The sequence below is a fragment of the Eupeodes corollae genome, chromosome 1 (genome assembly GCF_945859685.1).
Source record: "Eupeodes corollae chromosome 1, idEupCoro1.1, whole genome shotgun sequence".
Taxonomy (NCBI): Eukaryota; Metazoa; Arthropoda; class Insecta; order Diptera; family Syrphidae; genus Eupeodes; species Eupeodes corollae.
In genome coordinates this window covers 56,097,138-56,124,510 of record NC_079147.1, presented here as the reverse complement: position 1 = coordinate 56,124,510, position 27,373 = coordinate 56,097,138, and the positions used below count along the sequence as shown (strand labels likewise).

General features: G+C 36.0%; 1 protein-coding gene across 2 annotated transcripts in view; it reads left to right on the top strand.

Annotated features, from left to right (window-relative positions):
• The first annotated feature begins 2,159 nt into the window (after positions 1-2,159).
• Positions 2,160-27,373, top strand: part of LOC129943475 (G protein-coupled receptor kinase 2) — a 406,878-nt gene continuing 381,664 nt past the window's right edge. The window contains exon 1 of one of the 2 annotated variants that reach the window (XM_056052964.1): positions 2,160-4,094. The gene's annotated coding sequence lies outside the window, so the exon portion shown is untranslated. The remainder of the gene's footprint in view (positions 4,095-27,373) is intronic. The other variant, XM_056052965.1, reaches the window with a different exon arrangement.

Here is a 27,373-nt window from a genome sequence, read left to right as displayed (position 1 = left end):
TAAAAGTCAGTTGATGCTTCAGCCATCTTGAAATAAAAAAAATACACCTAATTTATAATTTTTTTTTCTCGAACCATATTCTTTGAGCGATTTATTTTATTAGAAAATAATTTGAATTTTTAATCTATAGTACATAGTAACATATTTACTCTAGCATTTTCCGTATTTATTTTGAATATAGCTCTAACTGGCCCCTATGGATTAACATGTTGAAATAAGAAAAATAAATAATTGCAAGACTTCAAATGACGTTCACCTAGAATTCCTTACTTGGTAGCTTAGAATATTCACTAAGTTTGTGAAACTTAATTGTTTTGTATGGGTTTTACAGATGTTGCACCTGTGTCGTGGTAATTAATGCTTAGGACAGTCACGCCAAAGGTCTTGTGTTCAATCCCTAAATCACAGCTCCTGACTCTAGTGACGAATCCTCCAAGAGTTATTCTTGTCATGAAATGTGCTTTCTCAAATTAGCCATTTAGATTTGAGAGAAAAGCTGTAGGTCTTCTTCATCCCTGAAATTGCTCGCACACATAAATGATTGAGGGTTGAAAATCAATAGACACTTAATATATTTATTATATTTACAGATAATTTCATGTTACCAAACGCTCTCTTGATGAGTTTACTATCCCATAATTATTATAGTACCCTTGACATGATGTTTAGTGCGTTGCATTATCATGCCAGTAGTCTTGACTTTGATCCCTGCCTATGCCATCTAGCAGTAGTTCTCAACAAACTGTTGCGGTACACAATTTATTTATTTATTTATTTTATTTTATCCTATAATTATTACAAAGGACTTCAAAAAAATAATACTAATCCATTAATTGTGACCAATTTATTCCATATGTAAAAAAGTTGTGTGTCTTAAACGTTATTTAGCAGACATTTGATCAGTAATGTCGATTTCCATTGAACCACATGAAATAGACGGCCCGTCGCTACTAAAAATCAATATTTTTTGGTTCCAATGGAAAGAAAAAACGTAGCAATATCTTTTTGTAAGTGTATTAGTGAAGCAGCTGTCAGAAGCATACTAAAATATTTACAGTAATAGTCCCGCCTCTCGTCTATTGTTTTGAATTAAATTTCATTAGCTGCTACCGGTCTGGTGTCCGTATATCTTTCTACAACGTTTTCAAAATTTTTAATGGAATTTCTTTCATTCCTGGATAAAAATGCATTAGCTTGAACAATCGTCGAATCGTCCAATTGAAAATTATCAGGATATCTTCGTCCTCGGACGAAGACGAATCTAGGAGCGAATCCAGCATTCTGTAGTCCATGCCCTTACAATGAAATAATTATGCTTCAACCATCTCAAGTATTCAATATAATTTTACAATTACCTAATCCTGAAAGCACTACAATAATATTGCCAAAAAATTGATCAAATTTTGTATTGTTTTCACAGAAAATAATTATTAATAATTAAAACAGAATGAAGCTGAATTCTCTTCAATTATTTTTTCCACAAACAATAATTTCATTTGACGTTGGCAAAACTGTCAAGTTTGAAGTATGTGTTCAAATGAGTGTGAAAATCTGTGTAGATTCTTCTCAAAAGACGAATTCAAAACGAATCAATTCGTCGGGAAAAAACATCAATACTTTTCCCATTGGAAAACGTTTAAGAAAAAAATATTGCCGGCCCGTCGACGGCACATCAATATTTTGGTTCAATGGAAAACCACATAAGTAACATTTTACTTCACTATGTTTATTCATTTAGTTATATGAATCGTTATAAAATTTAATTTTTTATTACATTACAAATATTACTCGATTTTCGCATTTATCAAAATCTTTCTGCCACCCTCAAATAATATCTGAACTTGTGTAATATTCATTATGTATCATTTTTTTATGATACATAAATTGTGGCAAATGTTTATAACGATATGTATTGATTTATTTTTCCTCTCCTAGACATCCCTGCTCATTTTACCATCCCTGTAACTTTTCACCGCTGAAAATTTTGACAGCCGCCCACCTAACACTCCAACACACACACACGCGCACCCAATCCCATTCCATATCCATACACTCAATTCAGCAAATTAGCCGTCAAACGCGCATGTATTGCACACCGAAAAAATATCCAATTCAGCAATCTCGCAAAACCAAAAGCAGAACCCATCTCATCAACTGACAAGACGAATCGAATCGAAACGAAAACGAAGGCGACGACGTTGAAGTTGAAGTTGTAAAAGAGCTGCACAATATTCCCCCCGGCCAGGCAGGAAAAATAAAAGAATAAACCTTAAAATAAAGTTCATCCATGGAGTCTGCTGAACTCGCAATCGGAATATAAAAAATTTCATTTCGGTCTCCGCTTCGCTAGCTCACGACGACGGCATTGATGAAAAGAAAACCCTCGGTCTGGTTCTCAGTTCCCAGTTCTCATTCTCATTCTCGGTCTCGGTCTCAGTATCAGTCTCAGACTCGGTTAAGAAATAAAAGAAAAAATTGAATTTATCAAAAAGAATTTGTAACCAAATCGAGTGAAGTGTGAAAAAATCTTATCGGCCATCCGCATCCGGAGTTTTCCGCCGTTTTGTCCACACAGAATTTTCTCAAAAGTTTTTCACATTTTCTTTCAGATATTCAAGATTATTAGATTGCCGTTCATCTTTTGTGTACACGGGTGCAATCTTTTTATACTCTTTCCGTCTTCTTGTGCCTCCAATTCCCATCGAGCACAATCGATCTTTATTATTTTTGTGGTTTCTTGCGTGCGTCTGATTTAATATCAAATCTGTGAACCTAAAAATACGAATTCAGAAAAACGAAACGTTCTCCAAGAAAACAAACCAACACCACACCGAGACGGACACCACACCCTGTGCGTAGGTTTGGTTTCCGTAGAGTTTTAGTGAATCCTTCCCAAACTTGTAAGTGGCATCCACAGAAATTCTAAAAGAAAAAACCGAAACTTTTTCGTCGTGTGCCATCCAAAGACGACATCGACGTTCTTTGGATCTTCTCGTAGTCTCGCTTCTCCTAGGTGGCAGCAGCTAAAAACGAAAAAAAGAAAAACCAACAAAATTATCACCAAGTGTCTGTGCTCCTGTCCGCAGAGCCGAGTGAGTTCAAAGTGTAATAATTGCCGGTAGCACCTGCACACAGCAACAGTAACAGTAACATCACCATCGCCATCATCATCGCCATAACATCCCTCTCGCCTGTTTGTGTGCCTTTTTTTTTAATACAATTAACTTGGAAAATTCCGTAAATTAACAAATTACGACATCCTTTCTTCTGCGAGGAAAAGTGAAAAAAAAACGTTCATCGCATCGCATCGACGGACGGACAGACGGTCAAACGGAAGGACGGGACGTCCAAACGCGACGTGTCGCTATCGTATCGATGAGTTTCTATCATCTAGCTGCTGCTTGGTGTCTGTGTCTGTTCCTGGTGTTCCTCGTTCCTCGTTGTTCGACTCAACTCGACTCGACTCCCATTGAACACACGGGGCGTGAAAAATAATCCATTATAGTGACATAAACCACCCACTATTGCCGCTACTCCCACCAGTACTACGGCAGTACACCACTTTTCTCTTCTTTATTCTATTTTTCTTTTTTGTGTGTGTTCCCTTGCTCGTAGAATCGTAGAAACGCCGGTCTCGCATCGTTTCGCAAGGTGGATTCTGCTTCTGGGTTCCCCTTGGCTTTTTTCTCATTCTCAATGTACATAGATATATGAGGAGATGTGTTCGATTTCGTGTTCTTCGTCGTCCTTGTAGTCGTTGTGTCGTGTGTGCGTTGTCTGTGCTTCCGTTCGTTCGGTTTTCATTTTTCCCATCATTTTGCCCTTCTCTGATTGATGTACATTGAGTGCGCCCGCCATCTAAGAACCTAACCAAAAGAAGAAGAAGAACCACACGCTGAGAGTTTATGAGCACTGAAAATTGAAAGTTTATTTCTATTTTGTGTTGTGTGTGCTTCCTGGATATTACTTATATTGTGGTGGGGTAGAGATAAAGACAGAAAAAACCTAGTATCCATCTCGTCTATGTCCCGGAAGTGAATTTTCAAGCATCGCTGGATGAGAAAAAGCATCGTTCAGGAGGATCCGATTTAAAGGTTAGTTGAATAATATTTATTTTTGTTTGGTTTTCTTATCATTTTCTGAGTTGAGAAATATCTCTCAGAACGTAGGTAGAAGGTAATCATAAGACAACAGAAATGTGTGTGGTATTTTTCGATTTGATAAAAATGAGTTATATGTAAGTGCGAGGTGGTTTCCTTGATGGTTGTTTAATCACAAGTTCATAGTAATTTGGGAAATCGTTGGAACCCACAGATGGTGTTAGGGAATAAGGGTTGAAGAACCGAATTGTTCTGGGATAACAAATGGTAAAATTTTTGTTGGGGTTTCTTCTTAGGACAACAATGTTTGCAGTGGGTGGAGTTTTTACAGGAAAATCAATTGATGTTTATTTCATTTTAGAATAGAAGATGTGTCATTGACAGTGAAAAACAATAAAAGCCTAATGGCTGCTATGGCTACAGTTCCAGAACCATATGCTTTTCATGAAATTATTCATGACCAATTGGCACATTTGCGATTTTATGTCCTAGATAACTTTGAGAATTCCATTTTAAAGACCATACGTCGATTACGAAGCATTGGCATGGATTTTATCTTTCACGTGTCCACAGATTTAAAAGCCTCAAGATGGTAAATTTCAAGATCTCGGTGATCATATATGATTTCCTCTTCGAGAAATAAAACGGTAATTAAACTTTTCTTGCTTTATTGTTCCGAGATTTTTGTAGAAAATGTTGACAGTTTCAGTGCATTGTTAAGGAGTACGAAGTTTCATTTTTATTAATGGCGTAGATTTAAATTTCCAAATGTCAAAAAAAGACATCAAATTAAATGCCAATCGTTTTTGGAATTTTATAAACTCAAGGCGTGAATCGAGCGGATTACCTAGTTGTATGAGGTATCAAAATTCAATTACTAGTGATATACCTACAATTTGTAATCTATTTGCGGACTATTTTCAATCGGTTTACTCTTTAGAAACTCCCCCTACCCAGAAACTACCTTATATGAGTAGATTGGTCAATATAGGTTCTTTAGTTTTTAGTCCTTTTGAAGTAGAAGAGGTTTTATCTAAATTGGATGCTAATAAAAGTGAAGGGCCTGATGGGATCCCTGCTATTTTGTTACACAAAAATATGGTATTGCAATTGCTCAACCACTTTCGTGGATTTTTAATCTTTCAATAGCCAAAGGGCAATTCTTGGGTTGCTGGAAGGTTCCATTCTTATCGCCAATTTTCAAATCGGGGTCGAAGCAGGATGTAACCAATTACAGACCCCTGTGTAAAATTTCTTGCATTCCAAACGTATTTGAAAAGTTAGTTTGCAACAAGTTAACTGTGTTATTTCATAACCATATTTCGGTTTCTCATCATGTGTTTGTAGCAGGGTATCAACCGCAACAAACTTAGCCTTAATAAGCAAAAACTTTATTACAAACATGGAAAAAGGGTTGCAAACAGATGTTATTTTTACAGATTTTGCAAAGGCATTTGACAGAGTTAACCATAAAATCTTAATAAACAAACTAACTTCTCTAGGTATTTACTCTTCCCTACTAAAGTGGCTTGAATCATATTTAGCTGATATAATTCAAATAGTAAAAGTTGATAGCTCGCTCTCGAAATATATCTTGGTCCCATCTGGTGTTCCACAAGGAAGCCATTTGGGTCCATTATTATTCTTGTAATTTGTAAATGATATACCTGATTTTTTTTCCTAATTCAAACTGCTTCTTTTCGCGAATGATCTCAAACTTTATCGTGAGATTTCTTGTCAAGCCGACTGTGATCTTTTTTTGGAAGACCTGTTAAGGCTCAATAATTGGTGCAAGCTAAATCACCTACTGTTAAATGCCTCTAAATGTCAAGTCTTGTCGTGTTTCCGAAGTTCTAATTCCATAGTGTTTGATAATACTATCAACCATGTAAGTTTAGAGCGTATAACAAGAAAGAAATATCTAGGAGTAATCTTAGATACTAAACGTACCTTCTTACCTTCTTTCTATGATTATATCATAAACAGAGCTAATCAAATGCTTGGTTTGTTAAAAAGAAACACCAAGGAATTCTCAGATTCATATACCTTCAAATCTTTGTACAATTCACTAGTAAGGTCAGTTCTTGAATACTGTGGCATTATTTGGAACTCTTATTACAATAATTCAATAGACAGAATTGAAAAAGTTCAGAAACATTTTACAGGGTACGCATTTCATAAGCTAAACTTGAGGATTGTAAGGCCTTCTTATTATACGCGATGCTTATTATTTGGTACGCAATCTCTTTATGATCGTAGGACTTATTTTTCAGTAATGTTTATAAGAGACATTGTAACATTTCATATCAATTGTGCTTCTCTACGAAGACTAGTTAACTGTGTAAATGCATCCTCTAAAACTACACGCTACCGGATTAATTTTTATGAGCAGTTTCATCGTACAAATTATGGCAGGAAGGAATCCATTACGCGTTGCACAAGAAAAGTGAATTTAATTTGCAATAGGATTGATTTTAATCTTTATGTTTCGAGAGAATCATTTAAACAATATGTTTTAAATAATATTTAAACTGTAACATCCTAAAAATGTTAAGACTTAATTATTTTTTTTTTAAATATGTATTATAAAAAATAAAATCCAGAAATTTGAAAAAAGCCCATCACAAAAAGAAATTTCAAAGAAATATTCCATTAAAAAATCAACACTTTGTAGAATCATCAAAAGTGGGAAGGTGTTATCCTATTATAGAGAATGAAAGACTCGAAGTACCACAGTAAAAGGTGATTAAAAAATAACAAATTTGTTCCGAAGAAAACCCACGGAATCATCCTGGAAAGTGCAAAAATGGAACTAAGGTTACTCATTGACCCATCAACTATCAGACGCCGCATACTGAAGGTCGCATTGCGTTGCTTTCAAATAGCAAAAGAGCTATTTATTTACAAAAAAATGTGAAAGCTTGTTTGGCTTTTCGGAAAACTCATCTCAATTGGAGTGGAGAAAAAGGTCTTATTTTCTGACGAATAAAAGTTCAATATGCTCGAATCGGGTAGAAAACAACATGTGAGAAGGCCAAGAGTTTAGAGGCTAAATTTAAAATACACTAAAAAGACGATCAAACATAGATGTGGTTCAATTTTGGTCGTAGACTGCTTCTTTTGCCAAGGAATCGGGTCAAAAGACTATGTAGACATCCTTTCCAACACAATGCTTATGCCCATTGGGAAATGGACGTTCCAACACGACAATGATCCCAAACACAAGTCGAAGTTGACAAAGTGGATTGCAGAAAAAAAGATTGAGGTTTAACCATGGCCAGTCCAATCCCCAGACCCAGACCCAATAGAGAACCTGTGGGAAATTGTAAAGAGAAGAATTTGAAACAACATTTTAAGCACGAAAGTGAACTCTTCGCTGAATTTCAGAGGCAGTGGAATGACATTGCAAAAAACGCTTATTAATAATCCTATAGCTTTAATGCCCAGAAGATATACAGCCTTTATAAAAAATAAAGGCTATGCAATTAAATATTAACATTTCCTTGCCTTGAAGTAAGAAAATAGTTTGCAATTTTACCAACTATGAAAGTATTTAGTTATTTATCTTATTTATTTATTTATTCTTAACAATTACAACATAAAGTTATAAATGCTTATAAAAGATAAGCATTTCAAAATTTGCATTAAGTTCTTGGGAAGAAGGCATTGGCAGATTATTTTTGAATTTTCAATTGATTCTAATTCCACTATTGCATAAGAGGAGTTTGGATCCTTAAACGAACCATCCATATAGAAAATATGATCTGCTTTTTTATCAGCGATCATCTGACTATGAGACCTTTAAATTGTTGATCCGGTGCATTGTTTTTTTTTAAGCTTTGCTAAGGAAGTGTCGATTGAGAGCATTTTTCGTTTCCAAGGTGGAGGGGGAATCTGAACTCTCTCATCTCTTGTTGTGAGGCAAAAAAGGAATTGAAAGGAAACCCTTATTCTGATAAAAAGGACGTTATCTTATTTATTGCAGAGATTTTTCAACTTTGAACTCAGTTTTCTTCGAACAACACACGAAAAATAATATAGTTTTATGATATTTTGAATTTTATGGTAGAGTTAATACAAAATAAAAAAAAGGATTAGAGATAGTCCTTTATTTTTTTTTAATTTTTAATCAGTAATTTAACTCAGACGATAATTCAAATAGCCGAACGTCAGTTTACAATAAAACACAAACTTAAATTCACAATGCTGGACGGAAAAACTGTAACAAAAACTCCTGCAGCTTCTTTCTGTTTCATATGTGGAGCTACAACTTCTGGAATGAATGACCTGACAAATATAAGAACCAAAGCTGTAAACAGGGAAGCTTTGAAAATGGGAATGTCTCCTCTCACGCTGGGTTAAAATATATGGAGTGTATTCTCCATGTTGCCTACAATTTGCCATTTAAAGCATGGAAAACCAACAATAAGATCAGCCATATTAGAGATGCTCAGAAGAAGAAAATTTATGATTTTCGTGTAAAAATGGGCATCTTTGTCGATCTTGTAAAAATAGGAACGGGGACAAGTAATGACGGCAACACCTCCGGAAGATTTTTTGCAAATCTAACCATGACTTCAGAAATCACTGGAATTAGTGAATCCCTAATTCGGCGGTTTGCTATTATGAAAAATTAGATTTTCAAAAAAATGCAGCTTACATGTGGAAAACTGCTGAACTGTTTGTTGAGAAATATACATGGTACAATATGCCAGCAACCGTACATAAGGATTTGATCCTTGGAGAAGAAATAATTCAAAGCTGTGCATTTCCTGTTGGATCGCTCTCCGAGGAAGCCCAAGAATGCCGAAATCTAATATATAAAATTCTTCTGTCACGGTGTTAGTTGCACTCCTCCGAAAGGGCTTAACCAATTTCAATGAAAATTTGCACATATATTAGTTTTAAAATTTCTAAATGGTATTGTTTAATTGCATTAACATCGTACACGGTGCAACGATCTTACGAAAGTATTCAGTGACGCTATGTACAATGAAGCATTGATTACTATTGAGGATCTTTGCATTATCATTGCCAACTTACCACTCAGTCGTTTCGGTATGCATTCCACAAATCGAAACGCATCTTATTTAATAGACACTGAATTAAATGGTGAACTACAAATACAATACTATAGAAATGACAGCGATTGTTGCTCGCAATGCCCCACTAATGAATGAAGAACATAGAACCATTTTTGACCACATCATGCTCGCAGTGAATGCATTATGGCACACAAACATTCGCTTGAGGTGTTAAACAAAGTTCCATGCGCTAAAATATTCTCAAAACAACTGTAAGATATAGGCGACGGAAAAGTTACTACAGATAAAACTGGATGCATAAAGTTAAGGGTTGATTTCTGCACGATTATTGATTCACAAGATGCTCTCATTAACCAGATATTTCCCGATGTACACTGACAATATACAAATCATAAGTGGCTGACAGCAATAGCAATTTTGGCAGCAAAAAATGTGGATATCAACGAATTAATTCTCAAGATGCAACATCTGTTACCAGTGAGACAAATCTATTGAAACAGTATGTGGAGCTACCGAAGCTGTAAACTATTGAACTCAGTTTTTGAACTCATTCCATTTACGAGGCATGTCACCGCATAATTTACAACTGAAGGTTGGATCTCCGGTCATTTTGCTTCGTAATTTGAACCCACCACGGTTGTGCAACGGCACGCGATTAGTAATCAAAAACTTGATAAAAAATGTTATCGAAGCTATATTTCTAAATGGCAAATTCCGAGGTAAAAATATATTATTAACGCGAATCCCTATTATACCCACAGATGTGCCAATTCAATTCAAACGACTTTCAATTAGATTGGCATTTACAATGACTATCAATAAGTCTCAAGGCCAAACGATGTCTACCTGTTTGGTGTTATTTTAATATTTTGTCACTGTTTAAAGTACCTTTACTGCTCTTATGGCCACTTATAGCCACATCCTTACACACTTACAATAAGTTATTTATTTGTAGCAAAATATTCCCTAGAAATTATTTATATGACAACACAACGTTTGTCGGATAAACTAGTAAAGATTATAAAACCTAGCGCAGTTTTCATTCGACCATATCCTCGGATCCAATAATAACAGGTTTAAGGCCACAGTCAAAACCAAAAATACTTCCAACCAACCAAATTTGAATCCTAAATTGCTTCGACAATGGGAGACTGTGGTAATACGCTGCTCTGAGAATAATTGATGTCTGCTATAGTGACACTAACGCCAGATTCATTGTTAACCTTTTTCTTTCTTGGCTTTCTGTTCGAGGCATCTGGGACTCAGCTCTTTATATAATCCAGTTATGAATTGCTGAAGGTCAACATGTTGCTGGTATTATTTTCTTCGGGTCTGCTTGAATTAGTTTTTGTCCAGTTTAATTAAAACGTGTTGTTTATCGATTTGGTGAATTTCAGTTGCCAGGAAGCCAGAAATTAAATTTTTCGGAGACGTGAAGTAAACCCAAGTGAAATAAGGACAAATTTCAGAAATTGTCCTACTGAAAATTGACTTTATTTCACTTTTATAAAGTCCAATAACGCTTAAAGTTGGTCTTATTTCATTTGGCCTTATTCAAGGGCACAGCATTATTGTGCTAATGTAAACTCTACCAGAACTTTTTTAGAAGCCTTCGAAACAGTTTTTTTTTAAGATCTCTTATGTTTTTCGCCGTGGCATGATGGTTAGTGCGTTGGCCTGTCATGCAAGGGGTCATGGGTTCTATCCCTGCCTGTGCCACCTTAATTTACCAAAATAAAATAATTTTCGCGGGTACTGCCTCTTGCGGGGAATTGACAAATCCTTCAAGAGTAATTCTTGTCATGAAAAAGTGCTTTCTCAAATTAGCCGTTCGGATTCGGCCCAAAATTGTAGGTTCCTACCATTCCTGACAACAGTACTCGCACACAGGAATGGTTGAGAGTTGTAAGTCACTTGGCCCTGGTTCACAACGGACTGTTGCGCCACCCAATTTATTTATTTATTTATGTTTCTCGGCTTTGCCAGCTTATAGGTTGTTAAGGTCTCTACCGCAAGATTTTTAAAGGTCCAGATTGTCCTATATAAGTGCAATGGGGGGGTTTCAGGTAGACCACCCTCCATCCATTTTTTATATTTTTGTTTATATTTTTGGCTTTACAAACAAGGTTTCTAAGAAGCAAGTTTTCCAAATATGCTCAATCCTTCCCTGGTAAATTGTCGGTAGGCTTCGTAACACATTTGTTAATTTTTGTCGAGAAATGCCTTAGTGATGTGTGAAGGTCAAGTCTCGAGAGTGGAAAGAGAGAGAGTGAAAGTTTCCAATTACTCGGTGTTCATAACAATTTTACGATGCATCACCTGGAGATTTTGTGTTGCGGTTTTTTAATTTTGTTTTAAAGAGTCGATCTGAAGATTTGAAATTCTTTAGCTGCCTTATTTAAAGTTATTCGGTCTCCCTTAAGTTCAAATACCTAAAGCCTAGTATAGTATTTGTTAGGCTTTTCGTAACCACCTTTAGTATATACTTGAGGCATCTTAAATACAGGGTTATCCATATTGCGGTTTCAAAAGAAAACGTTAATAAAACACATTTGAAATATTTCTTTTTTATCATAAAGCTTCGATTCATTTGTGGTAGTTTTCAACCACTTTTTGACACTTATTGGACATAACTTAACGAATGTCAATATCATATTCAAATGAAAAGATTTTTACCGTTGAATAAGTTTATAACCAAGAAAACGATAAAATTTATGTGACATAAACATCAAACTGAAAAATGTTATCTAAAGGGTCAAACGTACCTATCACCAAGTATCTGTAATTGGAACAATGTGGAAACCCTTGAAAAGTTGGACATTACAAATGTGGTGAAGGGATTAACAATTATTCTTTTTTTAATGAAGATAGATGGATTCTCCTACGGGATTTTGACGAGACAAACAAAGCTTAGACCACAAAAATGTGTCTAACAGTTAACATCGTAGGCCTTAAGGAAACTTAAGGCTATTTGGGACTCTATATTTAAATCCTTAAGATTAGTTTTTGTGGACAGAATTGGAGAGCCTGGCTAAAAGACTTTTCACCGAGATTTTATAAATTCTTAAGATAGAGTTAACTGAAGTAGTGTCAAAAATATCAGTAGAAAAAGTGCGTGCCAATATATGTAGGTCGATGGCCACAACGTTTATAGGCTGATATTAAAACTAAGGCCGGTCATTTTGAGTAAAACAACTTTTTTTACTTAAACTTATATTATAGCCAAATAAATACAACAGGCTAGGTTAGGTTAAAATGGTTGTCTGTGATGAAAAAGAACACACTTAGGCCAGTTTAATGGCCCATTGTGATACCGCTTTCTCCTAAGCTCAATCAAACCAGTTTGAGTCCCTTACGAAAGGTAAAAGGCTGATTATGCTAATATGATTAAGATCGTTATAGAGGAATTCTCCTAGGTAGTTTTTGCGTTTTTGAGCTAGCGTAAAGCAAGTACAGAGAAGGCGAAGACCTGTTTAATCCTCTTCCTCGTCCAAACAGCTTCTGCACAAGTCATTTGAGAATACGCCTAGCCCGGTTATAACATCGATTATCAAGCTTCTATGCGATCTGCAAGCACCTTGATCGCTTTAAATCTAGTGTTGTACAGGTGTTTTTTGTGAACTGATACATGGTAATGTTATTCCACCTGATGTTTGCCCTCTTTAAAGCGTCTTGCATTAGCAATAATTTACATGTATGTAGCTTTTGGTATGCCAGCATTAGACAAACGTAGTAGATTGGGTTGTACTGTACTATTTCTGGAAAGTTCTCCCGTCTTATAATTTCCTGCTGCACAAAGTAAAAGCAAACATAAAACTGTTGTGCCTCCTCCCTTAGAGTGGATTGAAAGCTATGAACTGTAATAGAGTTTGTAGCGATATAGTCCAGAGATTTGAAAGCGGCCGGACCATCTGAGAAAATACGGATATCAGATGGTGATATCACGGTTTCTTTAAGCCAGGACAAGACTTCTTTTATCGCCTAAAGTTCCGCCTTGAACACCCTTCAATAATTGGGAGAGCGGACTGCGACACTTAATGTCAGTCACTTAGAGTTCACACCAACCCCTTCTTTTGTTTTTGATCCATCTGTGGCTAATGTTGTGGTTAACCCACGGTTTATGATTTTTGTTAAAACTCCACTTTTAATTTCAGAGGATAACAAAGATTTTGGTAGATAAAAACTTCTTTAAATTTTCATCCCTATCCTTTTTTTTAAGACTCTGTTGTTAATGAAATGATAAAAAACAATATTCATTAAGATAAGACGTCACATTTCTCGGTAGTTTATTGCTGATTTTCATAGACTATTTTATACGGTCGATGAATTTAATTATTGTTTGGCATCAACACTTTTGGTGGTAGTACTAGACTTCTGTATATATTCTTATCTTGTAGGCAACAAACAAGTTATATATTTTCAATTAAAAAAAAGATTTTTGTTTTGGGGTTGGAGTAACTACCAAAAATGAAATTCCAAAGCCACTTGAACTTCCACTGACTTTACAATATATTAAACAATACATACAATTGTAGATAAAGTGTTTGTTTGGTTCGTGGTGCGATTGTATCTATTTTTGGTTGTTGTTGTTGTTGTTTCAAATGTTTAATCAGCTAAGAATTTAACAAAAAAAAATAAAGCTATTAGTGATAAATCATCTGGCGTTAGAAAAACAAATCTGTTGTTAGTTACTAAACCAATTGAGGGCGTCAAATATCAGAGACACAGATACCCTGGTTTATTTAAATAATAGTAATAAAATAAAATATATAAGTACTACGCAGTCATGTGTTTTTAAAGCAAATAATATCAAATAAAAGAAACATTTTCAGAGTTAACGTCAAAAGATTTTTGTTTTTTAAATTTTTTTTTGATTTTTAAATTATACAAAGTTAAGTGCTTAAAAATTCGTTTGATAATGCAATAATTCCATGTAGGTATTTTGGTTCTTTTACTAAGAGCAAAAATTCTTCGCAGTAGCACTTTCTGTAACTCCAATTTTCCCAAGACCTTATTGATAGTTTCGGACTGAAGATCACGGATTTTTGGGATGATATTGGCTTCAAGTGGATTCTTGACAAATATCCCAATAAAATCAGAGCGCCAATTGACATCTCCGGCTAATAACACAATTTGAGAATTCATGGTGGGTATGAAATCGATTGTGGTATGAGTTTCGTAACATGGGTCGCTATCATGGGGTCGTTTAAGTTAATTTTTTCCATTTCAGTTTTAAAAAAGGCGGCCTAAATGACTTTATAACTGCCACCGTTTATATAAATGTTGTTTTTAGCTTCATTTTGAAAGAAAAATGGTCGAATGATGCCACTTCTCCACAGAGTAAGCACTGCGTAAGCTTTTCCATCTGTCCTACGCTACAGGTCTCTTTCCGAGTGGATGGAAAACTGCATTTGTCTAGCCTGTTCCTAAAAAAGGCGAATCATCCTCACCATCTTACTATCGTCCAATTGCACTTACGTCCCTTCTTTCCAAGGTCATGGAAACACTGATCAATTTTCAGCTTAAGAAATATCTTGAAGAACGGAAGCTTCTTAATGACCGGCAGTATGGCTTTCGTTGCAATAGATCCACCGGTGATCTCATGGTTTATCTCACCGAACAGTGGAACAAATCTTTACATCGTTTTGGAGAAAGTAAGATTATTGCACTTGATATTTCAAAGGCATTTGATAGAGTTTGTCATCAAGCTCTCTTATCGAAAATGCGTGCATTTGGTATTGATGAATCACTTCTTCGTTGGGTTAAAAATTACCTTTCGGACCGTTCAATTCAAGTAGTCTTGGACGGGTTCAAATCTGATATCCACAAAATAAACGCTGGTGTGCCTCAGGGCTCCGTTCTGTCTCCGACACTTTTCCTTATTTTTATAAATGATCTTTTGTCTGAAACTTCTAACCCACTTAATTATTTCGCTGATGACAGTACCCTCAGTTTTTCATATTCGTTTCTAGATTCTCATCCTTGTTCTTCGGATGTGGACTTCCAACGGCAGCGTATGATGAGCTCATTAAATTCTGATCTTGACAGCATTGTCCAATGGGGAATCAAAAACCGTTTAGAATTTAATGCTTCGAAAACTCAATGCTGTCTACTGTCACAAAAGCGTAACCTTTCCCCTATGCAACTATCCATGAGTGTTACTTGCATCGAGGAGACTGAACAGCTTTCAGTCTTAGGTATGTGCATTACAAACCACTTGTTGTGGAGTGATCACATATTTGACATCGCCAAAAATGCTGCTAAGTGTTTAGGTTTTCTTCGAAGGTGCAAGAAGTTTTTTACTCCTACTGATCTGGCTATAATCTATAAAGCCTATATCCGTCCGAAACTCGAGTACAATTCCCATATCTGGGCAGGTGCTCCTATAACCTACTTGAGTCTCCTAGACAGAATTCAAAAGAGAGCTCTAAAGATGATAGGTGACCGTTGTCTAACTGAAACTTTTGTATCTCTCGAGCACCGTCGTAAGGTTTCATGCCTGTCATTATTTTATCGCTACTTTCATAAACAATGCTCTAATGAAATAGCCAGTTGCATTCCTCCCCTCAAATAATTCAACCGTAATACCCGTTCCTCTAGGAATGCTCATCAGTTTACCCTTGAGCCTAATTTCGGACGTACTGTAAAGTACAGAGATTCTTTCTTCAGTCGCACCACACGAATGTGGAATACTTTACCAGACTCAATGTTTCCCACTCATTACAATATGCAGACATTCAAAACCAATGTGCATCGGTATCTCCTTTCTAATCCTATCGTCCCTTCTTAATTGCTCGCACTGTAATTTATCATGATAAGGGTATTCATATCCCCTTGAGTGCGCGTATAATATAAAAAAAAAAAAAAGAAAATCCGTACAAATTGTTACTCTCTGTGGTGTCTAACTTCTGCAAAATTACGTTCAGGTTATCCGCGTTTCAGAAGCCGCAATTTTGTTTGTGAACGTTGTCGTCGGGGTTAAAATATAGTTTGTCGACCAAAGTCGTTATCTAATTGAAGCCATACTTTTACTTAATTGGTATTTAAGCTACAATGTCCACTACACTTTTCCATAGAGGGAAAAAAGTTTACTACATTTGCGAACATTGTTTAAGCGTTAAGCAGCTAATTACATTCAATTTTTGTCAAATTAATGATTTAGCAAGAAACCCACAAGATGGCCCACATGTACATTTCTTTTGGAGGTGAGAACGGGACCGCAAATCACGCGAAGAACATAACATATGCCAGTAATTGGAGAGACTTTTGAAAAATAGTGCCTCTAGTGTTGATATGGGAGCTCTGAACTATTAATTCAAGGACGATGTGAAAGAAAAATGGCATGACAGCTTATCACCTTATTTAAAGCCTTTTTTTAACAGCGAAAGGTTTGGTTAAGTTGTTTTCACCCTTTATTGAGCAATTGGAATTCTCCATGCAAGCAGTAGGATGACTTGGTACTCTCCTATTATTTTGAATAGCCTGATTAAGAGTAAAGATCATTTGATCTCTGGTTTCAAATGTAAACGGTTATGAATTCCAAACCAGTTCATTGTTTTATCACCATTAATGTGCCGTTATATTTACCGGTAGAGAAATGGGCTGATTACCAGTATACAAATGGTAAAAAAAACACTTGAGCAAATTTTGTAAAAGCACTCCTATTATTTTGAACACAGCTGTAGGTCCTTTCTTGATGACACCATTTACTTTGTTTTGCTTCATTAACCGCTAAACTAATTTTTGCCTCTATACTTCAATACTCGCAAAAGCCCTATTAACATCACGATAAGTTCTTCCAGTTATGTCAATGTCATTAGCATATGCCAGTAATTGGAAAGACTTTTGTAAGATAGTGCTTCTAGTGTTGATATGCGGGAACTCTGAACTATTAATACAAGGACGATGTAAAAGAAATGGCATGACAGAGTATCACCGTATCTAAAGTCTTTTTTAACATCGAAACGTTCGGTTAAGTTTGACGTTCTTGAGGTTTTTCCAAAATCTGCCTTAATATGAATATTTGGTCGGCTGTGGCTTTTTCTGGGCTAAGACCTCACACTGCTCGGGTTCTTAGACATTCACAAATTACAAGATTTTTTAAGCGATGTTAAGTAGGCTGGTTCATCTATGGTTGGTGCAGTTTAAAGGATCTCATTTTTTCAGAATCGTGTTTTTTTACATTCTATAAATAGTATATTAGAAAATTCCCAATAAAACGCATCGGCAGTAGCCAAATTTTTGTATTTAAAAATTGGTACAACTGAAAGAAGATCTGTCAGAATAATAATACAAACAAAACACATAAATAGAAAGAAGAAAGTTTTGTGAAAATCAAAAGTTAAAATTAACTAAGCAAAAAAAAAACTTACTAAATCTAATAAAATGAGCCATTTCCAAGAAGAAAGAATCAGTTCTTGATTGTTTAACACAAATCAAACTAACTCACTTGAAACACTATTTGCATTTTAGAAAGTCCTGTCAAACTCAATCATTTTTAAATCTTCTTGTGCGGTGGAAACAAAAAAGATTTATTTAATCTAAACTGAGAAAAACCTTTGGTGGAAACATAGCAAAACTTAATTATCTTTTTTACTGTTTTCTCTTGAAAAATAAGACCAGTAAGTCCATTTTCTTTAACAAATCTAAATAATATCAAAAGTAACAGATTGATTTTTTCCTCAATGGAAAACACATAATTCCAAATGCACACACAACTGCTCAACGAACACAGCTATCGAGACACAAATGCAATATCAATTGTACCAACATTTGAGAAAGAAATCACCTAAGATCCATTCGAGACTCGTATAAATGTCAAAAACCCATCCGTAGTTAGATTCTACTTTAACTTTTATCGGTAGTATTCATACTGCGGATATTGTTTTTGTAATTCGTGTAAAATCTTACTGACAGATTTTTCAAAAAACACGGGTAATATTGAGGTTCCATTAATGGGGAATATTTTCTTCCGACCAGATCTTATAGAAAAGTTGGTGTATGCTCCTAACCAAATTATCTCCAGCGGCTTTGAAGAGCTCGGCATTCAAGCCATCTGCTTCAGCAGATTTGTTGGACACCAGCTTAATTATGACAATATGTACTTCGTCTTTGGTTCGTGGCTTATGTATGGGTACTTGTGAATTTTGTTTCACCTGCTCATAAAACTTTCGAACTTTATTTCTGCTTCTGAGAAGTCGATATTCCTCTCTCGTCTTCTGCTCATAGAACTCGGGAGCAGCTCTCGTCGTTCTGTACAGAGTCGCTTTCCGTGTCTGTTGTTTGGCTGCATTTGCCTGCTGACATTCATCATCAAACTGAGGGTTTGAGGTGTTACTACTGACTGACTACTCCTAACCCCTTTTTTTTAATAATCTATTGCTTAAAGAAAACGAAACCCTATTTTCAGAAGAATTTCAAATTTACTTCATTAATAAGATTCCCTTTAAGAAAAATGCCTCCCAAGAACTGCGCCATCGATTTTCATACATATTTCATGTCTCATAAAATATACATTCTCAATTCTACGAACAATCTAAACAATCAATTCACAGCATCTAAAATTCCTTAACACTCTCGAAAAACTATCAGAACTCTCAAAAACCTCCTTCATTTTAGAAACCAAAACCAACTACAACAACAAAAAGATTGTTACTCATTATCAGTTTGACATTCTGCCATTAATTACAATGCCGACTGTCGGTGTCGGCATTTGTCCGAAGTCGAATCCCCAAACTGAAGGAACGAATCAAGGAATTCCAATCTCGATACTGTCTGTGTCTTTCATATCCAAACATCGTACTAGTGCCAGTGGCGATGGCGGTGATGGTAGCGGTGTCAGTGGTGGTTGGTGGCAGTGGCAGCGGCAGCGCGTTACTTCTGTCATCCTCCGGGTATGCAGAGTACCCACTCGTGTATAGAGATGGACCCAACCCTCGCAGTTGGACCAAAAATAATCTTTTCCGCTCTGTTCGTTATCTTGCTGTGATGCACAACTTACATGAAATATTCTTTCAAACAAAACCTCACCAGAAAACGACAAAGAACGACGATGACGCCGCCGACTACGACGACGTTGAAGAACTTTTAAACTAAAATTTACAATGCAAATCAATTAAACAAACTAGTCCCGTCCCTCCGCCCTCAATCCCCCTTCCATACCCCTAATGGACAATATCGATTCTGGAAACTGATGTAGAAGACCTGAATACTGTGAGTGAGAAGGAGGGGTGGGGGGACTAGGAGGAGTATACTTTATGCTGCAGAACGCTTTATGTTTAATTAAAGAGCAAAAATTCCAAAAACTAAAAACAATGTTTTTCTGAGAGAAAACGTGCATGTTCTCCTGACAGCTATGATATATGTATATCGCAGGTAAAGACGTTAAGTTTTTAGATTCATGTTCCATATAGCTTCAAGCTGCAAACTTCAACCAACAATCGGATTGGTTTGGCGTAGGTAGGTAGATACTCTACCTACTTTTATTTTTGTTTTTAACTTGTTTGACCCAAATAAAGATGATGCCAAAATTGAATTTCAGTGAAGCCACCTTTTTGGGGTTTTGCTTTTGTTCTGACATTTAAACTTTTGGTATTGTAATTCAACTTTAAATCATCAAGCTTAAAGATTTATAGTTTTCCAGCTTCTGAAATGTATGTGTTCGATATAAAAAAAAAAAACAAAAAAGATGGCATAACCTCTTTTTTAAGTACCCTCACACGTCTCATGTGACATTAAATCGTGATATTAATGACAGAGAGAAGGCTTTGGTTGTTAAGTTCGATCCGAACCCTAAAAACCGGCAGTGCAAGGAGATTAAATTGCAACATTTTTTAGTTTTTAAATTTTTATTTTTCAAGTCCATAAAATGAGGCTTACAGAGGAGATTGTCACATGACTCCCCTTGGGCGTTTTATTGGCCAAGACAATTATTTCAAGTGTAATTGAAACACATAAAACAAAAACAAAAAAACGTCCTTAACTACTTATTTCTTTCTTTTCTTTACTTGTTCCTTACAATCTTTAATCTTTTTTGTAAATATAAAGGTGCATTAAGTATATTATTTAATTGGTCACATAATCAAGATTCATTGTGTAAGGTATGTGTTACATAATTTGGTTAACCTGCCTAAAAAATAATTGGTTTAACAATGCGAAGGTGGGATGCCAAGTTAACAATAAATTCACATTCAGGTTTAAGATCAAATATAATACAACTTTTTTTTTATTTGTCTGGAGCTTGTTCAAGAAAGTTTTAACGTAATGGGTTTGATTGAAATTGCATTTTGTTGTAAAGAAAAAAGGGAATTTTGTTTCAAAATCCATTAAATAGATGATATGTCACATTACAACATTTTTTATTAGTTTGTTAAATGAATTCTTTCAAAGCATTTATTGAAAATTAAAGCAGTCGAAGCTTGATTTGCAAGCGGCATTAAAATAAATGACTTAACGAAGCTTAATACAAAGTTCCATAGGACAAAATATTTGGGAGTTATACTCGACCCTAAACTAAACTGGAAACTAAAAATTGAAGTACGGGTTAAGAAGGCCTGTGTTTCCTTCTACGTCTGCAGCAAAACTTTCGGCAAAAAGTGGTATGATTTTATGGACTTACACAGCCGTAGTACGTCCAATCTTAACATATGGTTCTATTGTGTGGTGGCCTGCTCTTAGAAAAGCCTATAATATTGATAAGCTAAAGAAGGTTTAGAGAACAGCTTGCGTGGGCACCATAGGGTCATGCGTACTTGCCCAACGGACGCCTTGAACGTTATTTTGGATCTTCTACCAATCGACCTTTTTATTAAATACATAGTTTCCTGCAGCGCTATTGGTCACAGCAACACAACGAAATTGATTCCCTCAGATATTATCTCGGTAGACACTGACTACTGTACTCCTACTTAGAGCCTTAGTAAGGGTTTTAAGGATATTTTCCCATCCAGAGAAGACTGGGAGGATGACATCGTGTCGATAGGTTTCGACACAACCATCTTTACTGACGGCTCAAAGATGGAGTGCGGAGTTGGTTCTGGGATCTTTTCTGAGTCCCTAAATGTAGCCAAACCCTTTAGGCTTCCTGACTTTCCTACCGTTTTTCAGGCTGAACTATTGGCAATAAGGGAGGCATGTAAGATACTTAAACAAAACCCAAACCAAAATCGAAATGCGGCTATCTTCACAGACAGTCAGGCAGCAGTCAAAGCCATTGACTCGGCCAGTATCCCCGCAATTGTTCTGAAGAGGTGTTCTTCAACACTGGCAAAACCACTGCGTAAGCTTTTCCATCTGTCCAGGTCTCTTTCCGTGTGGATGGAAAACTGCATTTGTCCAGCCTGTCCCTAAAAAAGGCGAATCCTCCTCACCATCTAACTATCGTCCCATTGCACTTACATCCCTTCTTTCCAAGGTCATGAAAACGCTGATCAATTTTCAGCTTAAGAAATATCTTGAAGAACGAAAGCTTCTAAATGACCGGCAATATGGCTTTCGTTGCAATAGATCCACTAGTGATCTCATGATTTATCTCACCGAACAGTGGAACAAATCTTTACATCGTTTTGGAGAAAGTAAGATTATTGCACTTGATATTTCAAAAGCATTTGATAGAGTTTGTCATCAAGCGCTCTTATTGATGAATCCCTGATATTATTGATGAATCCCTTCTTTGTTGGGTTAGAAATTAACTTTCGGACCGTTCAATTCAAGTAGTATTGGACGGGTTCAAATCTGATATTCATAAAATAAACGCTGGTGTGCCCCAGGGCTCCGTTTTGTCTCCGACGCTCTTCCTCATTTGTATAAATGATCTTTTGTCTGAAACTTCTAACCCACTAAATTGTTTCGCGGATGACAGTACCCTCAGCTTTTCATATTCGTTTTTAGATTCTCATCCTTGTTCTTCGGATGTGGACTACCAACGGCAGCGTATGATGAGCTCATTAAATTCAGATCTTGACAGTATTGTTCAATGGGGAATCAAAAACCGTGTAGAATTTAATGCTTCGAAAACTCAATGCTGTCTACTGTCGCAAAAGCGTAGCCCTCCCCCAATGCCACTATCCATGAGTGGTCCTTGCATCGAGGAGACTGAACAGCTATCAGTCCTAGGTATGTGCATTACAAACCACTTGTTGTGGAGTGATCACATATTTGACATCGCCAAAAATGCTGCTAAGTGCTTAAGTTTTCTCCGACGATGCAAGAAGTTTATTACCCCTTCTGATCTGGATATAATTTATAAAGCCTATATTCGTCCAAAACTTAAATACAATTCCCATATTTGGGCAGGTGCTCCTATAACCCACTTGAGTCTCTTGGACAGAATTCAAAAATTAGAGGTGACCATCGTCTAACTGAAACTTTTGCATCTCTCAAGCACCGTCGTAAGGTTTCATGTCTCTCATTATTCTATTTCTACTTCCATAAGCAATGCTCTAATGAAATAGCCAGTTGCATTCCTCCCCTCAAACAATTCAACCGTAATACTCATTCTTTTAGGAATGCCCATCAGTTTACCCTTGAGACCAAATTCGGTCGTACTGTAAAGTTCAGAGATTCTTTTTTTAGTCGGACTACACGAATATGGAATGCTTTACCAGACTTAATATTTCCCAATCATTACAATGTGCAGGCATTCAAAACCAATGTGCATCGGTATCTCCTTTCAAATCCTATCCTCCCTTCCTAATTACTCGCACTGTGTATAATCATTATAATGGTATTCATATCCCCTTGAGTGCGCGTACAATATATAAAAAAAAAAAACATCCTCATCTAAATTGGTCCAGCAATGTCGCGATGAGCTTGCGAGCCTGAATAATAACCTCGGTGTCACCCTGATCTGGCTTCCGGGCCATAGTGGTGTCGTGGGAAATGAACGGGCTGACGAGCTAGCCAGGCAAGGATCGGCCCTTCATAGCTCACTTGCGGAAATGGTTAACATTCCTCTTGGTGCTATGAAGGGTAAAATCTTTTCTATCTACCAAACTGAATCAAACCGAAGGTGGAGCAATTTCCCCAACTGCATTATATCTAGGAAGATATGGCCAACCTATAATAAAACCCGTACAAACGATCTTCAATGCGGACTAAGGCAAGACATAGCCAGGATTGTTGCGGTTTGTAACGGACATTCGCCTATAGGAGTTCATGCAGAGAAGTTGGGTATCTCTTACAACACCTTTTGCCGTAGTTGTAGTGACCAAAGAGAATAGGACATGCCCAGATCCTTCATAAAGATATGGGTCATAGTACTACAACAGACTATAAAATAACCGAACTTGATTTTCATAAACCATTCCAGGCTAACATCTCAAGCAGAGAGGAATGGATAGATAGTATACCATACTCCAGTGAGTCGTCAATAGCTATCTATACTGATGGCTCTAAAATAGAGCCTATCTATTCTGAAGCTCTCAGTTATGCTTCCAAACTACAGTAGCGTCTTCCAAGCGGAGATCCTGGCAGTGACAACAGCTGCTAAAAAGGTATCAATGATGATGATACCATGAGCTGATATCACCTTTTAATTTGATAGCCAAGCGGCAGTAAAAGCAATTACTGCAACTGAGGTACAATCAAAGATTTTTTCATGCTGCCGGGAAGAGCTTAAGGTTTTTGGCGCACAGCACAACATTAGACACACAGCGATATACTAGGCAACGAGAAAGCCGATGAATTATCAAGATTAGGGTCAATGCTTGACGTAAGCCAAGCTCAGCTAGTAAGCCTATTTTTTAAAATAGAAAATCTCAAAAAGAATAACTATCAAGGCCGATGAAAGGTGGAACCTTCTTGACACCTGCGACACTACAAGAAAAATCTGGTCCTGTTTTAACAAACAAAGAACGGAAAGAATTATGCACCTGCACAAGGGATCACTTCGTTCTCTTGTGAGCATAATCACCGGACATAATCTGTGAGGTTATCATTTGAAAAAAATGAGAATCAGTTCAAATGATCTATGCAGAGGATGCGGTGACAAGGAGGTGCGTGAAGACACTCCGCACTTTCTGTGTCACTGTCTCGCACTCTCCCATCAAAGGAAGAAACTGCTTGGCAGTTATTTTTTCGGGGATTTAGAAAAACTCTAGTACGCCAGGTACGAACATTCTAAACTTCGTTAAAGCCTCTAAATTGTTTGACTAACTGAACACTTAGTGTTATTAGCTTGAGTAGCAATACTCACGGGTATCACAATGGATCTGTATTGATCTTAGTTTGACGGTAAGGACATCAATTGTCAGCCCCTCAACTTAACCTAACCTAATACAAACTTTCTAGAAGTGTTGAAATATTAATATTAATTAATATTCGATAAACTGTCGATTGCAATACCTACTGGGTGGGCTGTGACACATTCTTGTTGAAATCACTTTTGACTGTCGTCCAATCATTTCATTTGGCGAAAAATCAATCTCCTGTCTCTTCCATCAAAGACCCAAAAAAGGAGGCCAAGATTATTACCCACGTAAATACCGCATCAAATCAACTGTTACAGCTAGAAAGCTGATATTTTGCACGATGACTTCTGAACCTAAGAAAAGATATTTTAAGACCCGTGTTTCATCACTTCCACTAACACGCCCCTTTTTTGTCAACTAGGCTTACCTTACTTATTCTCTAAAACAAAAATTCTCTGATAACTCATTTGCATAAATCTGGATCTAAAGCATCTCTGGAAAATTATAGACCTATTTTTAAGCTTCAGCTAATCCTCAAATTATTTGAAACAATTGTTAAAATTAAACTTTATGGTTTAGTTCAAAATTATTTTTCCCTGCATCAGCATGGCCTTATAAGTGGTAGGTCTACTGCAACAAATTTAGTAATTTTTACAAATTACTTTCTTGGTTGTTTAGAAAATTGTATTCAAGTGGATGTAATCTACACCGATTTTTCCACGGTGTTTGATCGGGTACAACATAATGTTTTCTGAAAAAACTTCAATTTCTTAGCTTCCACTCGAATCTCCTAAAATGGATAAGAAGCTATTTGGTTGGACGGAGACAATATTTAAAAATTGGTGATGTTCTTTCCAATGGAATACAAATTTTTTCCGGTTTACCACAAGGTTACCGAATTGTATTAAAAGTTCTAGAAGTTTTTTATATGCTAATGATCTCAAGACTTTTAGTTCTGTAAGTTCTTTATCAGATGCTAGTAAAATTCAATTGGATATTGATAATATTACCAAGTGGTGTTTCATAAATGGTTTAAATTTTAATGTTAAAAATTGTAGTATTGTTACGTTTTCTAAAATAAAGGATCCTATATTTGTTGATGACAAAATTGAGAATAAGTTCTTAATGAGGTTAACAAATTAAAAGGATCTTGGTGCGATTTTTGACGAATATGAATTTTTCTCTCCAAATTGATATTGTTATTTCAAAAGCTAACTCCATGCTGGGATGTATTTCAAGAACTTCTAAGTCATTCGAAGATCCTTATACTTTAAAAACTTTTTTTGTATCCCTTGTAAGACCTTTACTTGAATATTGTTGCAAAATATGGAATCCCTTTACACAATCAAGTTTTTTAAGAATTGAATAGCATTTCTTAAAAGTTTTTATTCTAATATAAACAAATACAATTTTTTGAAAAAATTGACTGTTAGATTTTTACAAAAAAAATTACTGAATGTTGAAAACAATATATTTTATAAAATAAAATTAATTTGAAGTAATATCTTTAACTTTAAGAAAGATAATTGAGTCGAACATCAATTTTTACGAACTTTTATTCAATTTTTTAGGTACTTATTTTTTGTTATAAATTATCAATTCCATTTTTCTCAAAATTATCGATATTTTGTATAAGATAAAATTAGTTTGAAGCTAATATTTTTAATTTTTAAGAAGATAATTGAGTGTGGTTTTATCAATTTTTATTAATTTTTTTGGGTTTTAAATTAAAAAAAAACTAATATTAATAGTTTTGCGGTTTTTGCTTGGAAGTAATAATTGGATCCGAGGTCAGTTTTAAAGAAATTAAATATTTGTTCATTCGTTTTTTCACGGCTAGATTTTCTCTAGAAGTTCTCACGGAAATTTTTGAAAACTTTGTTTTGTGCCTTTTGCGCTTCCTCCGAAAGTAGGCAAAAGTGCAGACGATATAATTTCTAGACCATTTATACCATATTTATGTTAAGTTGGAGACATACGATACCAGGGATATTTTTGACGAAGTACATCGCTGTGTCGTACGGAAAATTCCTGTACTTTTCATCATTAATCTCATATCCAATGGCAACAACAATCATAATTGAGTGCATTTTTATTAAAGAGTTCAATGTCAAATTTAGTTATTTCGGCTGAAAGTACAGAGTTTTGAAAAACTTGGCTAGCTGTGTTGATGTCATTTGTGCAGAACAGAACTCTAAAAGAGAAGTGCTCTGTTTTTATTGGACGTTTTATCATATTATCGTCATTGTTGAAGTCGTTCGACGTCAGATTCGAAGACATTTCGGGCGAGAGCGTTGACGTTCATTCGCTCTTAATGACCCAGCCATCTCAGTCGTGGGACTTTTATTTTGTTCGTCAGATCAGCATCGCTGTACATGCAGACGGGACCAAAAATTAGTCGAAGAATTTTTCTCTCGAAGCATCCTAAGACGCTCTCATCTTCTTTGACAGGTCCTAGGCCTCCGCGCTATAAATGACAACAGAGATGATGAGTGTTTTATAGATGGTGATTTTAGATTCTCAAGACTTTACTACTCAATTGCCTTCTAAGTCTAGAGAAGCACCGATTTACAAGAGTTGTTTTTCCTTTGATTTCAGCGCTGGTGTCGTTGTATGAGTTTATAGCGGTGCCTAGGTAGACGAAGTCCTCAACTCAAGCTCAAAGTTAAAGCTGTCCATGGTGACGTTTTGTCCAAGACTGCGTTGTTCAATGTCTTTTTGATGACAGCATATGCTTGGTCTTGTCCTCATTTAACACTAAACCCATCTTCTCCGCTTCCGTCGCAATGTCGAAAAACGATCCACTGACATCACGCTTTGATCTTCCAATTATGTCAATATCATCTGCGTATCCGAGTAACTGGATGGAACTTTGGAAGATTGTGCTTCTAGTGTTGACGGTTCCGTTTTGTACAATTCTTTCCAGAACGATGTTGATCCCTGCATCCAATCCAGCTTTTTCAGATTTTGAAATATCAGTTGACTCTATAGTGTATTCAATTTTCAGGAGTCTGCAAAATTTTGTCAATATATATGGACT